Genomic DNA, 13,611 nt, shown 5'->3' with positions numbered 1-13,611 from the left:
GGACCTGATCTGGCACCAGCTTGCCTTTCGTGAGATGGTAGTTACAACAGGGTGACTTGCTAGGCCTTTTCAGAGGGAATTTAAAGAGCCAACCACCAGGGGTAGTTTCCTCCGGGTGCTTCGGTTTCCTCCTACATTACAAAGACGTACGAGTTAGAAAGTTGTGGGCATGCTATGTTGGTGCTGGAAGTGTGGCGACACTTGCGGGCTGCCCCCAGCACATTCTACGCAAAGATGCATTTCACTGTGTGTTTCGATGTACACGTGACTAGGGTGAGCCTGGAGTCACATACAAGCCATACTGGCTAAGGACAGCAGATTTCTTCTCCTGAAAGATCAATGAAAGAGACGTGTTTTTACAGCACATGTGTTTTAGTGGTCATTACCAAGATTAGTTATTAAGTCTGATTATTTTAGTAGTCATCATTACCAAGACTAGTGATTCCAAAATTCCATACTGTTCGCTAAATTTAAATTCCATAGCAGGATTTGAATTTGGATCTCCAAATTACTAATCAAGTACTTCTGGATTACTAGCCGAGTAATTTATTACTGGCCTCCAGCTGCAGTAAATGGGACACCCTTGCTTGTTGTTGTGCTCAGAGAACAAGCGAGAATGGTCATTACGAGAGCATAAGAACCACCACAAACGCATAGGACTGGAGTCACATATAAGCCAAACTGAGCAGAAGATTTCTAACCACAAAGAACATTAGTGGACTGGCTGGCTTTCTTTACAACAATCCAATGCTGATACCATGTTTTTTATCTCCTTTATCATTTCTCAAACCATCATTTGAACATGTTTGTTCTGTGTTATAAGCCCAATAACACCTTGACTGCAGCAGCAAACAATTTGCTGGAGGAACTCCAGATTCCAGCATCTGCAGTCTCTTCTGACTGCACTACTCCACCTTGTGAGGGCAGTTTTTGGTGTTCATTCTTGGTGAAGTTCTTCCCATTTTTATTTCAGGTTTGCCCTGGTTTTTGTCCTAATGGAGGTGAGAGGTAAATTCTGATAGATCCGTTTCCTCGCAGTAGGTACAGGGATCTATTTTCAGGAAGCAGAATACATTTTCCCCAGTCCTGGATGAAACCTGAAACAAAGTTTCACTAACATGAAAGTGATGAAAGGTCATTGACCTGAAGTATTGGTCTGGATCTCACTCAGAGGTTCCATGAAAAACTGCTACCATCCACCCGCTGATGTGCAGTGGTCTGTAACATGGAAGTTGGAAATGTGCTGATGGTTAAATGCTGGTGTGTCTTATCACCTGCTAGAGTCACCAGCAAGCTGGTGTTGGATTCGACTGTTTTAAGTAGTTTTTTAATATGTATAGTGTTTAATACACCTCAAGTGGCTGTACAAGGAATGGTTGCTTCTTAGCTTATTGGTTCGTCCATCAGGTCAATACGTGTTATCTCATTGGTTGGTTTTGCCACAGGTATCTAATAGGTTTCTTGATTGGACTATTGTTAGCTAAGGAGTACCTCTTATCTCAGGTATAAAAGGTGTCACTTTTTATGTTAATCTCTCTCTTGCCTCTATCTCTCTCTTGCTTAACTCACTCTCTTGCCTCTATCTCTCTCTTGCTTATCTCGCGCTCTTGCCTCTACCTCAATCTTGCTCTCTTCCCCTTTCCCCTAGCTCATTTTAGTTCCTTTGTCTCGGCTCATCTCCTAGTAGTAAAGCTAGTGCCGTGTGCTCTGTGACTGTTTCTTTGTTTGAAACTTTTCCAGTAAAACTTTGTGAAGCACCAAGTTGTTTTCAGCTCATTCTTGGACTCCTGAAAGAACCTATGGATTCAAAAATAACCAGATCTGACACTGGTCTACAAGAGGAGACCCCAGTCATTTCAATGGTTTGCATACCTTCATTAAAAGGTAAATACAGACTGTTCTTTTGTTTATTTTTCTCTATCTATGTTTTAATTAATTTAGTGTACTTTACATATCATTTATTATTTTTTCACTCATTTAAACTGTAAATGCCTCTGAATATCAGCTGGAAAAGGCTGTCAGGGTGGGCAGGGAGGGTTGGGGTGGGATTGGGCATCATGTTCTGCCACCCAAGTCAGAGTCACCGTTTGGATCAAGTCCAGTTGAGTTTATTGTCATGTGCACATGTATGGTGAGGTACAGGTGCAATGAAAAACTTGCTTGTAGCAGCATCACAGGCACACAGATTCAGTCAACACACAGAACGTAAATTATACATAAACTATACAAGACAGTGAAGGAAAAGTGCAAAACGTTAGTGCAAAACGTTAGTGCAAAAAAAACACAATGAGAAACAAATCCCTGGTAGTGCAAGAGGTGGTCCATTGTGTTCTGTTGCTGAGGTAGGGTTAGGGTTGTGCAGGTCGGTTCAAGACCTGATGGTTGCAGGAAAGTAGCTGTTCCTGAACCTGGTGGTGTGGGACTTCAGGCTTCTGTACCTCCTGCCTGATGGTAGCAGTGAGAAGAGGGCATGACCCAGATGGTGGGGATCTTTGATGATAGATGCCGCCCTCTCGAGGCAGTGCCTCATGTACATGCTTTCAATGGTGGGGGAGTGCTATGCCTGTGATGGACCGGGCTGTGTCCACTATACTCTGCAGCCTCACACAAAGGCTGTGGAAAACAGGGGCCACAGCAGGTTAGAGGCTGGCATTTTCAGCATGGTACTGGGTTGTGGCCTGAATACAGGTGGTGAGTTGGGTCAGGAACAATCTGGCCCTTTAATGCTGTTTCATTCTCCACAGGCACTGCCTGAAATGCTGAGTGTTTCCATTATTTTCTGCTTCTATTCCAAATTCCCAGCTTTTCTATTATCCACCCTAAATATAATGAGTAAGTTTTCGGAAGTACATAATCCAATGTAATCTAGGAGAGTATTGGCAACATGTACACTGGGGAGAGTATTTCTAAATTTATCCAACACCTGTAAATAAATCTTGCACATCCATTGATAATGCAGTCAAACCTGCTGGTGTAGAATTATAGTAAGTTATAAGCATCTCCCACTTGATTGGAACCACATTCACTGCCTTTGGTCGTACCCCATTGTCCACTTGTGGCTGAAGTGTGCAACATCTACAAAACCCACTGCAGTTATTCACCTAGGCTCCTCCAATAGAGGTATCTTTATTAGTCATGTGTATATTGAAACACACAGTGAAATGCATCTTTTGCGTAGAGTGTTGTGGGGGCAGCCCACAAGTGTCACCACGCTTCCAGCACCCACAACTTCCCTAACCCGTACACCTTTGGAATGTGGGAGGAAACCGGAGCACCCGGAGGAAACCCACGCACACACAGGGAGAACGTACAAACTCCTTACAGATATCGGCCAGAATTGAACCCGGGTCGCTGGCGCTGTAGTAGTGTTACTCTAACCGCTACACTACCGTGCCTGGCCAATAGGACCTCCCACCAAGAATGACAAGGGCAGTGGGCACATGAGAACACCACCACCTGTGGGTTCCCCTCCAAGTCACACACTATACTGACTTGGAAATATTAGTTCCTACCCAAAGATATGGTGTGATAACCTGCACCAGCCAGATTGCAGTGGTGGGAAAAGCGATTTATCATCAGCTTCCCATGGGCACCCACACAGGATGGTGGTAATCTGGTGACACCCACATCGCATATATAAATAAAGTCTGCTATCAATTCTGAATGAACCTATTACATGTAAAAAATATTGCTGCATTTTGAACAGGGTGTCACCATTTTTAAAGTTATTTTAACTAATGAAATTGTATTGCTCACTCCCCTGAGTGAATTAATTAACATACTCATTAAAGGCCTCAAGAAAATTTCAACATGTTTGTCTTTAAAGTGAGCACATATGTTTTGATTCGTAGTTAATTCTATTAAAATTATTCTGAAAAGCAATGGAACTGTTTTTAATTTTTAACAGCCATTGAAAACTTGCAACACAGAAAGAGGCCATTTGACCCATTATGGTCATGCTTGTTAAATTGGAGCTGCCCATCTTCCAGCACTAGGTCTGCAACCCTGCGGGTATTATCTCTTCAAGTACACAGTCAAGTAGTCAAGTTCTGAGGGTTTCTGCTTCTACCTTCCTTCCAGTGAGCTCCTGTCATGGTTCCGAGTGCCGGTCCTCGATTCGGCCCCATTGATGGTGCCTTGTGGCGCAGCACATGATTTCCATGCACCACTAATTGCATAATAATACACACCTGAGTTCCATCAGGAGACTAGTATTAGAACCATGGTTCCACTAGCACTGGTTGCCAGAGTATTGGTCAATCTGTGGGTATACTTCATCTCCTGGCTGCTTAGAGCTGTCCACTCTAGAGCAGTCCCAGTTTTGCTGTTTCCCCTAGAATATCCTGTTTCCGTGTTGGGACTCTGCCTCAGAGCCTGAGGCAAGATTCCTCCTGGTCGCTGCCTGCGTTTGGTTCAGAGGAAGCATCCTGACTCCAGCCTTGTACCCCATTTGGGTTCTCCGTAATCTCGCTCTTTGTTTGACGCTGTGACAGCTCCAGACCCCTACCACCCTCTGGGCAAAATGTTTTTCCTTACTTTGATCTTTCTATCAGTTACTTTAAAGTCTGTGCTCTCTGGTTTTTGATCCCTCTGCTAAGTCCTTTCTGTTTATTCTGTCTAGGCCCCTCATAATTTTAAACACCTCAGCTAGCTTGCAACTCAGCCAAGGTTGTTCCAAAGGAAACAAATCCAGCTCATCCAATATTTCCTCATCCAATTCTCCAGTCATTGCAACACCCTCATGAATATCCTTGCATCCTCTCCAGTGCAATCTCATTTCCTGGGTAATGTGGTGACCAGGACTGCCTCACAACTGTCTCTGCTAAAAGAAGAGGGCAGCCGGGGTGCCTTTTTAACTACTACAATGCAGATTGAATGGTGAATCACATTTAAGGACCTGAGTGACCTACTCCCCCTGTTCCAATGTGCTATTGGGTCACCTTTGATGAGAACAGCTAATGGGCAATGCAAAGATGTTGGCAACTTGTAAAAATTATGTGTAATTTATGTTTTTCTTGTGAATGCTGCTTATCTGATGCGATACACCTGTGATGCTGCTGCAAGTTATTCATTGCACCTCTGCATACATGTACTTGTGTATATAACAATAAACTCCACTTGACTTGGCTTCAGAGTCCAGAATGACTGTCCTCCCAATACCATCTCGGGTGGTGCTGGTAAACAATAGCAAAAAGATAAGCTATAGTAGAGCATCTACTTCTCATTCTTAGGTAGTCCCTTGGGGTTGAGATTGAAGGGGCGGGTCATTTAAAACAGCAGTGCAAAGAAATTTCTTTTCTCTGATTGTGGTGAAGATCTGGAATTATGTATCGCAGAGGGTTGTGGAGGGTAGATCATTAGAAGTATTTAAGATGGAGGTACAAACATTTTTAAAAGATTAGGGAATCGAAGGTCTTGGGGATCTGGCGCAGAAGAGAAGTTGAGGCCAGTGGAATGGAAGCTGCCAGTGCAAACATTTTTTTGTAAGATAGGATGGTCAATGCACACCAACTACCAACCGGGTGTGTCAGGGTGAAGTCTTCGTCCAGTGGCAAGAGGGACCTAGACAACACGAGACCAGGTTCTGCAGCAAATGTTTAGTACATACACGTGCAGGGATCCGGACACATACATGCACACACACTCACATGCACACACACAACAGGAACACACACTCTCAAAACACACATGTACGCACACATGCACACACACACTCAGACACACATCAAATGCAATCTGATTACACATATCCATGAACATAAACACATAACCTTGCCCATACCCTGTCGCACACCCCCTGACCCCATCCTGATACACTCCCTCTTTAGTTCCCCCCCCCTCGGTCTCCCTGCCCTCAATCCCCTTCTCCTAACTGCTTCCCTAGTCCCCCAACTCCTGTGGTCCCTCCTTCTCAGCTCCCTCCTCCTCCACCCCCCACCTTCCATTCCTCCTCAATTCCCAACGCACACTGGCCTCCTGCCAACTCCCTCCTCCCTGACCTAACACAACTTTCCCCTGCCAGCTTCTGCCATTCTCTCCCCTCCCCCCCCCCCCCACAGTATTCTGTCACCCCGGTATTCCTGCTCAGCTTGCCCCCAGCTCAGCTTGCCCCCAGCTTTGGAACCCCCCCCCCAACACGCACACACACACGCACACACACAAACAGACACACACACACACACACACACACACTCTGATTCCCAATCCCAGTGTCTCCCTACACTCAGCAACCCCAATTGGAGTTGGTTTATTATTGTCACTTGTACCAAGGTACAGTGAAAAACTTGTCTTGCATACCGTTTGTACAGATCAATTCATTACACAGTGCATTGAAGTAGTACAGGGTAAAACGATACTGAATGCAGAGTAATGTGTCACAGCTACAGAGGAAGTGCGGTTCAGGTAGACAATAAGGTGCAAGGTCATACCAAGATGGATTGTGAGGTCAAGAGCCCATCTTATCATACTGGGGAATTGTTCAATAGTTTTATAACAGTGGGATAGAAGTCCTTGAGCCTGGTGGTACACGTTCTCCAGCTTTTGTATCTTCTGCCTGATGGGAGAGGAGAGAACGTCCAGGGTGGGTGGGGTCTTTGATTATGTTGGCTGCTTTACCTAGGCAGGGAGAAGTGTACACAGTCCATGGAGGGGAGGCTGGTTTCCGACATGTGCTGAGTTGTGTCCAATCTTTGGCACCCCTCATTTCCTCCCAGACCAGCCTCCCTAAACCTGCCCCCCTCCACTCTCCCCCAACCCTTCCCCCATTTCCCACCCCCAGCATCCCTCTACTTTCTCCACCCAACCATCTCCCACCACCCCAGTCTAACCCCTTCTCCCCCCTCCCCAACTCTCCCACTTCCTCCTGATATCTATGGAAAAATATTGAAAGCATTTTGCAATTAAACCATCATTGAGGCATTTTTTAAAAAATGGTTCATTGTTGCAGCACTTTTGAATACCTCCCAAAATTGTTGCCTCTTCTGTTTTATTCCGCATTTTGTTAAAAATTTAAATATTGTTTACATCACGCATTTCCACGCTAAATGCTCCATTATGTATTGTTTCAGGGAACAGATTCATTAAGAGGCCATTGTCAGTAAACTTCTAATGTTCCTGTTATGATCGCTCGGATTTTAGTGAAATTACTGTGGTCATTAATCAGAACTAGCAATATAATTAACACTTGTGGAGTGTGCCTGGGATGGATGTAACCGCAAATTAAATTCATATTTACTCCGTGGCTTACAAGTAAAACACAGGGGTGAAGACTTAAATTGTAAACACATGATTATGAATTGAAATTTTACTTATTTCGTGTGGTAATTTAAAACATATTCACTGCGGCCATTAGTCCCACGGTCTTTCTTCAACTGATATTCCCCTGTCAAGGACAAAACTCGGTCCTGCGGTCAAATTGTAAAGGTTTGTAGCGACGGCGTCATTTGGAGTTTCAGAATACTTAATCGAGTCCTGAAATTACGCGCGCGTAGCAAGTACTGGGAAAAATACTGCTAAACGTTTAAACCGGATTGAAGATACGCCACAAGAGTGGAATGGTTGTGTTTCTCTTAAAGATACAATTCTCAAGTCTTTCAGCTCCGGAGGCTAGGATTCAGATCCAGAACACGCCTAAATTGCACTGTCCCTTCACAACGTGGTAACTGACACAAGGCAGCACTTGGTGTTAACCACAGTACCAGAACTGGACACGTTCAGAGAACGGATAATCGCGCCCTTTACAACATAAAACGCTGATCGGTATGAGGTCAATGGAACAAGATGGTGTAAATGGTCGGTGGAATAAGTTGATGTAAATGGCTTTACTTTCAAGGTTAAAATAAAAGTAAGTCAGGGTCTGAGTGAGCCACGTCCTCCTTGCATAAGGATACCATTGAACAGGCGAATGGAAGGAATTAAAAAGGAAAGCTCCATTGAGACAGATTGCCTTTCTGTTTGCAACACGCAGACTTGTGCATTTGTAAAGAAAAAATGAAAGAAAAACAGTTCTAATCCGGACTCTTGCTGGGTTACGGTTCCGCGGGCGCTGCAGAGTGTTCCGGCACCTTGTCCAATTGTTCACTTTCCCGAGTGCGCGAACGCAGAGAGTTTCCATTTCGTTCTGTTCTTAATTGAAGGCGTATTTTGACAGCGGGGGGCACCGAGTAGTAATTGGAGGATGGCGAATTCAGTGGAGAAAATGAGTTGGAAGGCAAAATAAAAACAGCGTGAAGGCTTCTCCTTATGGAAACCTGTGTCACTCTTTGTCAACAGGAGTGGGGGCCCTCCCTCAATCAGGAGTTTAGGGAGCACTGCCTGAACGGAGATTCTCTCCCCACCCCTTCCAATACTTCTCCCTCCTTCGACACTCAATTGTTACTTACTCGTCTGAAATGTATAGAAAGCATCGTCAACGAAATGCATTTCTTTGTGTGTGCAAGGGAGAGAATAATTAGAGGATTACAAACTTGTTATTTTGTCCTCTTGCTGTCAAAACTCTTTAGAAGAGGACAGAAACTGAGAAAGAAATGCAGGCTATAATTTCAGGCGTGACTTCTCATCACAATGTGACGGGGAAACTCAAACCATTTTGAATTGAATTTAATTGGTTTATTATTGTCACTTGGACTGAGGTACAGTGAAAAACTTGTCTTGCATGCCGTTCGTGCAGATAATTTCATTACACAGTGCATTGAGGTAGTACAAGGTAAAACAATACAGAATGCAGAAATAAGTGTTACAGCTACAAAGAAAGTGCAGTGCAGGTAGAGAATAAGGTGCAAGGTCATAACAAGGTAGATTGTGAGGTCAAGAGTCCATCTTATCCTATTAGGGAACCGTTCAATTTAAGACAAGCGGGATAAAAGCTGTCCTTGAGCCTGGTGGCACGTGCTTTTGGGCTTTTGTATCTTCTGCCAGATGGAAGGGGAGAGAAGAGAGAATGTCCGGGGCGAGTGGGGTCTTTGATTATGCTGGCTGCTTTACCAAGGCAGAGAGAAGTATAGACAGAGAAGTGTAGACATTCAGATGTTACAACTTTTATTCCAAGTTATTCACATTTATGGCTTATCTTTATACCTATAGTATGAACAAGTGGTTTCAACACCAGGAGAATTAACATTTGTAAAAACAGCAGGTGACTAAATTCATGCAAAAGTAGCAACAAAGAATACTTGAGATGGGATAACCTTTTTTTCATCTAAGATTAATTCACGGTCTCCGCCTCGTGTTTGGTAACCCTTCAGAGTCAATACTCCTGCTAGATTTGTCAACGTCCCCTGTAAAACAACCCCCAAAATTATAGTTAAAAATCAACAAAATTAGGCAGAAGAAAACTCAGATTCATCCCAAACTTTCAAGAGCAGGTGCTTGCTCTTTATAAAATGCGCACATACGCACACATGCATGCACACATACACACACACATACGCGCACATTATAAAATGCACACATGCACACACACACACACACACACACACACACACACACACACGCAGATTTACATATTATTTAGAGTCATAGAGCAATACAGCACGGAAACCTGTCCAAGTGTCTGTTAAATGCTGTTCTTGTACCCGCCTCCACCACTTTCTCTGGCAGCTCATTCCGTTCACGCACCACCCTCTGGTGAAGCCGTGGCCCCTCAGATCCCTTTTAAATCTTTCCTCTCTCACCCTTAAATCTAGCCCTCTATTTTTTGATTCTCTTTTCCCTGGGAAAGCCTGTGTGCATTCACCTTATCTGTGCCCCTCATGAGTTTATATACCTCTATAAAGTCACCCCTCAGTCCCCTGCGCTACAAGGAATAAAGTCCTCACCTACCCAGCCTCTCCCTCTAACTCAGGTAATATTCTTGTAAATCTTTGCCCCCTTTCCAGCTTAACAATATCTTTCCTATAGCAGGGCAACCAAAACTGTTCACAGTACTCCAAGTGTGGCATCACCAACATCCTGTACAAATGGAACATAATGTCCCAACTCCTATACTCAATGCCCTGAGTGATGAAAGCCAACATGCCAATTTATTGTATTATATATTAGATATTTATATTAGATTGCTTAATTCCATGACCATTATAAGACTATGTAACTCACAGCATCTTCCAGGACCTTAAAAGTAGCCCAGCTTTACTGAGTGGGTTATTTTCCATTAGTATGAAGTATGAATTAATGGTGGCTATTTCACCTCTAAATTCAAGACCCACACAGGCAATGTGAACACAAAATCTCAGCTGACACTCAGGTGCTGCAGTATCTGATTTACTAATTTGCAAAGTGCTATGTTTTTTATGTAAGGGGCTGGAGTGCATCCTTGATAAGGAGAGCAATATTTTAATTTAAGTACAAAACAAACTGCTGGAGGAACTCAACGGGTCAGGCAGCATCTGTGGAGGGAAGTGGACAGTCGACATTTTGTGTGGAGACCATACACCTGGATTTCTCCCCATAACTGGAGTCCTCCAATCCAAGCAACATCCTTGTGAATCTCCTCTGAACTCTCTCCAGCGAATCCTTCCTAGATGTGATGTCCAGAAATGCACACAACATTCCAAGTGCTGCATAACCAGTGTTTTGTAAAGTTGCAACGTAACATCCCAACTTTTATATTCTATGCCCTGACCTATGAAGGCAAGCATGTAATGTGCCTTCTGTTGTGACTGTAAATGAGCCACATGGAGACTGGAGCTGTAGATGTAAAAGGTCTTTATTCAGCACAACCAAGCATTCTGGAGAATCTATCTCTCTTGAAGACACTCTAGAGAAAAACTGTCTTAACTCAAAAGAAGAGTGCTGTTATTGGTCCAGAAGTCTGATAGCACTGGGGAAGAAGCTGTTTTTAAGCCTGGATGTCTGGGCTTTCGGTGTCTGCCACCCTGACCATTCCCTTTTCCCTCTTCTACCTTCTGGGAGAAGATGCAGGAGCTTCTCCCAAAAGGTAGAAGAGGGAAAAGGGAATGGCCGGGGTAGCAAGCACCAAGGACTTCCAGGAGCCATGGCTTTGCATATGAGCCATTAACCATGGAGAGATTGTGGATGTTGTCATATTTTCCACATACAGCAAAGCTTTAAGTTTCAACAGCTGGTGCACAGGAGAAGTGGGGGATGGTAAAACCATTTTTAAGAGGGACCTGTGTTTTACCAGTTCTAAAGATGATCTGAAAGTGATTCAGCAATGATGTATTGATTTTGATGTTTCACCATTGTCTTCACTTTTATATATAACTGTTTGCAGATGGTTAAGGTCAAGACTGGTATTATTTTCCAAAAAATGGTTAAAGCAGTCCTTCTAAGGTCTTGTCTCTGCTGTTAGACCTCTTATTGGAAATGCATGTCTTCTGGAGGTGCACGTGAACAGGGGAGTTCGAACTTGCTCCCCACTCCCCCCCCCCCACCGCCCCCCCCCCCCCGCCCCGCTGGAGCTGGCAGTCTGTGGGTTCTCAGGGTCAGCTCAATGCCAAAGTTTCCAGGTGTATGGACGTGCCGTGCTGTGAACAGTGGAATATCGTGTAAATCACCTCTGGGAACTGGTGCATTTTGCTGATCCTGAGACCTTCAAGCCACAGGGTTCCAGCTACAACATCAACAGATTCCATTTACTTAGCATGTTGAACAAATCAATGTCCCTGGTTAGGATTGCACCTTTTGTCACCCAATACAGTTCAGACACTGAAAATATTGGAAGCGTTTTTACGCCTGAAGCAACGCTCTCTCTTCCAACACTTGTCTTTATTCCCTCATAATATAGTCTGCCAAGCACTGAAGACATCACCAAGAGATAATGGAGGTGAAATTCAATATTAAACACCTGTGAAGTTATCAGCCACTACGTCTACCTTTCTCTTTATTTTAGCATCACAGAACCCGATGCATTTTCTATTATAAGTAGCTTTAACTAGTCCTAAAACTATACTTTTCTTACTGTTAAATATGGGGCTTCTAACACTGTTTTATTTGAAGTCTAATGTTGCTTAAGTTTAATTCACATATGGAGAGAAAATGAATTAACTATTATACAAAATATGCATTTTTTCCAAAAGTGTAGTCATAAAATTTGCAAATATGCAAAACAGCAGATTCATCTGTCACCATACATTGCGCCTAAACATTTGTTTACAATATTTACAATATATCAAAACTTTGTCAATTGTTCATTCCCAAACATTCCATCAGCAATAAGTTCGATAGGTTAGTCCACAGAGATGAGACCCTCAGTGTCCAGTGGCAGCAGGATCCTAGGTGTGGTCTTTCCCCAGACAGCCTTTGCAATGGCTGCCCTGAGCTTCAGTGTGTCCCATTGCATGTACTCCTGAACCTTGGAATGTATCAGTCAGTAGCATTCGGTTGTGGACAGCTCCCTGCACAGGAAGCCTCACAGGTTTCAGGTAGACCAAAGTGCATCCTTCACCAAGTTGATAACCTTACAGCAGCATCAAATCATAAAGTAATACGGCATGCAAACAGGCCCTTCAGCCCAAGTCGTCCATGCCGACCAAGATACCCATCTAAGCTTGTCCCATTTGCCCAGGTTTAGCCCATATCTCTCTAAATCTTTCCTACCATGGACGTGTCCAAGTGCTTTTTAAATGTTGTTATTGTACCTGCCTCAACCTCTTCCTCTGGCAGCATGTTCCATATATGCACCACCCTCTGTGTGAAGAAGTTGCCCCTCAGGTCCCTTTTAAATCATCCCCACTCACCTTAAACCTGTGCCCTATAGTTTTTGATTCTGTTTCCCTGGGAAAAAGACTGTGTGCATTCACCCTATCTATACCCCTCATGATTTTATACACCTCTATAAATCTGCTACGCTCCAAGGAATAAAGTCCTAGCCTATCCAATCTCTCCCTATGACTCAGACCCTGGAGTCCTGGCAGCAGTTGATGTTTGTCTCAGTATACATTTCTGGAGACAGCCCCTAGAAAACAAAGTCCTGTGTGATGGAGCTGCTCGGGATGTACCTCAACAAAAACCATTGCATCCCTTTCCAGACCTTTTGGCAAATACGACTCCAGAAGATGTCGGACGATGGACAGCAGCCAACTCAAGGGCAGTGCATGGTGGGATTGAGACTCTGAGAGTGGATGAAGCACCTGATGGGGAGGGCCCTTCTCAGGGTCAGCCAAGCAAGGTCTTGAAGCTTGTGTGAAAGTTCAGAGTGACTTTGATAGTTTGCTCAAAGCAAGATGCCGAAGTTTCCAGGTGTACAGATGTGCTATGCTGCACACAGTAGAATACCTGTAAATCACACTTGGGAACTTGGGTATTTTGCTGATCCTGAGACCTTCAATCCACAAGGTTCCAGCTACAACATCAACATTCTAGCTGTGTGACAGGATACATTATCTCCTTTTCCTATAGGGTCTTAAGGACATTCCATGCAATCACTGCCTGCATTGCCGAATTGACTTGTGGTCAAATATGCTTTTCTGCACAAACTTTTCTACAAGGTTCAGTTGGTACAGCGCAGTCCCACTGTATAGAACGTTCTGCAGAAATAAGGCCAGGACCATCCCTTGCAAGACCAGGGGCAGGGGGAATCTCAGCAGGAGGTGACACTTGGTGTTTGCATACCCAGTGTCTGTACACAGCTTGATGCATCCACTTCCAAAAGTA

General features: G+C 44.0%; 1 protein-coding gene across 3 annotated transcripts in view; it reads left to right on the top strand.

Annotated features, from left to right (window-relative positions):
* hand2 (heart and neural crest derivatives expressed 2) overlaps positions 1 to 7,690 on the top strand; it is a 38,501-nt gene extending 30,811 nt beyond the window's left edge. For 2 of the 3 annotated variants that reach the window (XR_007956651.1, XR_007956649.1), the window contains 2 exons: positions 1,741 to 1,884; positions 7,575 to 7,690. The gene's annotated coding sequence lies outside the window, so the exon portion shown is untranslated. Of the gene's footprint in view, positions 1 to 1,740; positions 1,885 to 4,621; positions 4,753 to 7,574 lie in introns of those variants that run through there. The other variant, XR_007956650.1, reaches the window with a different exon arrangement.
* The last annotated feature ends 5,921 nt before the right edge of the window (positions 7,691 to 13,611 follow it).

This window comes from Pristis pectinata, chromosome 7, assembly GCF_009764475.1.
Source record: "Pristis pectinata isolate sPriPec2 chromosome 7, sPriPec2.1.pri, whole genome shotgun sequence".
NCBI lineage: Eukaryota > Metazoa > Chordata > Chondrichthyes > Rhinopristiformes > Pristidae > Pristis > Pristis pectinata.
This window is presented reverse-complemented; position numbering and strand designations above follow the sequence as displayed.